The sequence below is a fragment of the Engraulis encrasicolus genome, chromosome 9 (assembly GCF_034702125.1).
Source record: "Engraulis encrasicolus isolate BLACKSEA-1 chromosome 9, IST_EnEncr_1.0, whole genome shotgun sequence".
NCBI lineage: Eukaryota > Metazoa > Chordata > Actinopteri > Clupeiformes > Engraulidae > Engraulis > Engraulis encrasicolus.
Window position 1 is genome coordinate 47,626,038 of NC_085865.1, and position 3,060 is coordinate 47,629,097.

Here is a 3,060-nt window from a genome sequence, read left to right on the forward strand (position 1 = left end):
CCAGCACACCCTTGCACCCTCTTACATCACAAGTCTCCTCACCCCATATAATCCCACCCGCACACTACGCTCCACTGACACACTCATCCTTACAATTCCCTCCACACACCTGCGCACCATGGGCGAAAGGGCATTCAGTGTTGTTGGCCCCAAGCTATGGAACTCACTCTCACTGTCACTTGTCACTTCGTCAGTGTTCTACACTGTCTACTTTTAAATCAAAGCTTAAAACACACCTATTCACTTCTGCATTTGAATCACACTGACAGGCACTTCCACTTACTTTAATTATTAGTTTATTTTTCATTTTTATTTTAGTTTCAAATGTATTCTACTTTTTTTCTTTTTTTATATATATTATTTTTTATTATTATTATTATTATTTTGCATTTAAATTATTCTCCTATTGTTAATTCACTGAAGCTTTGTTATACTTTCTCTACTGTCTATCTGTTTTGTTTGTAAAGTGTCCTTGGGTATCTTGAAAGGCGCTAAAAATTTAATTCATTGTTAGTTATTATTAGTTATTAGTTATTATTATTATTATTATTATTATTATTATTATAATTATTATTATTATTATTATTATTATTAATAATATCTACTACCCATATAGTTTGAAAGAATAGTTTGCTCCTAGTCATATAGTTTGAAAGAATATTACTTGTGAATTTGGTGAGTATCAACATAGAAACCATATCTTTTAAAGTAATTGGTTAAAAAGTGGTAACAGGAATGATGCTGTAAAAGTGACCACCCTCAAAATTCCAATTAAATAACAAAATTCCATGCTAAGACTGTATATCACTTCTTTTAATGTGGTGAAAATTACAATCTCAATGACGTGGTTATGACGTGGTTTCAATTCCACTTCCTGTGTTTGAAATTCATTTAAATTCCACTTCCTGAATTGCAGTGAAAATCCACTTCCTGAATTGCATTGAGTTCCAATTCCATTCCACCAGAGAACAGAGGGGAAAAGAGGAATCAATGGAGAGAGAGTGGAAGAAAGTAGTAGTGATGGACAGATAAGAGGATATGAGAAATGCAGAGAAAGAGAGAGACACACAGATAGGGTTTTCAGGCCGACCAGAACGGAGCCAGTGCCGGTGCCCACACCAGTTACAATCGGCACTAAGGTGCTTATTTGCAAACCGCCTGTGTTTATACCGGGCTCTGAACTTTTTCCACACGTGACTGTATTACCCGGATGAACCTGCTGACGGCCATGTTGTCACGGTTTGAGGAGAAAAAACAAGTATTTTGCGGATCGCATTGCGAACCAACTTTCAGGTTCGCGAACATTAATATCTGTGGCGAGCACACGACGGCCGGTTCGCGATTAGGTGCGGGAACGGGCACCCGTACGGTTCTCAGTCGGCCTGAATGCACCCAAAGAGAGCAAGAAAGAGAGGGGGGGGGGGGGAGAGAGATGAGAGGGGGAGAGAGAGGGAGGGATTGCTGATGCATGTCGAGCAGACGGGAATACGGAGGAATGCGGCCGGCAAACGACAGCAGAGAGCATAGACACCTTTACAGGATATCCTGCTTCCCCCTACTACTACGACCACACACACACACACACACACACACACACACACACACACACACACACACACACACACACACACACACACAAACACACAGTGAATAATGTAATCCCAGAAATGGATTTGGGACAGTTGTCCCGTTGTCCCAGTTATCCTGTTGCCATTTCCTAGGGGTAGAATTGGGTCCTCATAGAGCTCGAAAGTCCCGCCCCTTAGTTCCGCGTTTCACGGGACCTAAGCTGACCATCTAACAACGTGGTAGCGAGTAAATATCTTCTGATCTCAGTCATGATATGCGCTGGGCTACAAATATGCTGTTTAAGATGATAGATAAAGATTATTCATGCAGAAGTATCAATGTTTTGTTCCGAGGCCGTCGGCATGAAAAATGTGAAGAAACTCAGATTTCGAAAAAATGTGGGGGTTCGTACGAAAAATTAAGCAAAAATATCAGAAACAACATGTATGGAGCTCGTGGCACAACTCGAAGTGGATCGAAATGCCATTTTAATACCGCCATTGGATTACATGCTACGATTTTCGGCTAAAAACGCAGTTGAGGTCCCATGAAATCGGGGGAAGTGACGTCACTTTCGAGCTCTATTGCATTACAGTAAATGTATTCAGTGGTGGCCCTTTCAGATGCTTACTTACATCCAGCTTTGCAGCCTAGTCTATCTGTCCTACTTTGCTGCTTTTACCGCTGCTATTATATAGTTTGGGACACTTGCTAGGTTTCATGTAGCTTTTCTGTCATTTTCAGTGTGTTTGTGCAGTTAGTAGTGTTTTGACGTTTGTGAACAAACCAATTTTTTTGAAAAGCTCCTAGACCAGGGGTACTCAATTAAGCTAGCTACAGCTACTGCTTAACCAATTCGAAGTCCTAACACTATTTGCAATCAAATGTGGGCCATTACTGTCAAAAACGAGGCATAGAGAACTTTATAAACAATTTATTTACAGACTCTGATACCGTCCTTTCCTTGTAGTCGACCTCACAACCTCCGATGCCACCGTCATAGTCACTACTGCCTGGAGCCTGCAGTGACTGGCAAAGAGGGAGAAACTGACTGAGGGGGCGGGGCACAGCACGCTTCTTCCTAGAATCTGGGACGCGATTTCAAAATAAGAGCCGACAGCAGGATCGGACCCAATTTTTATTTTTTTAATTTTCAGAACTATTCGAGGGCCACAGATAGATGCCCCGCAGGCCACTAATCGAGTATGGGGGTCCTAGTCCATGGGAACGATGGGAACTGAATCATTGCTGCCCCATCTCTCTCTCTCTCTCTCTCTCTCTCCCACTCACATCCTGTCTGCCCCCTACACAATCCAATCTGAATGAGGGAAAAAGTCTCCAAAATACCAAAATACTCACCTATGGGGCACCTAAGTCACGCCCTTCTACTTCCGATCCACGGGGTTGTAACTCGCATAATTTTGAATGGGAGTGAATGGAGCGAGTCATGCTAAATCCTGATTGCGTTTGGCATGTGCTCTGGATTTCACA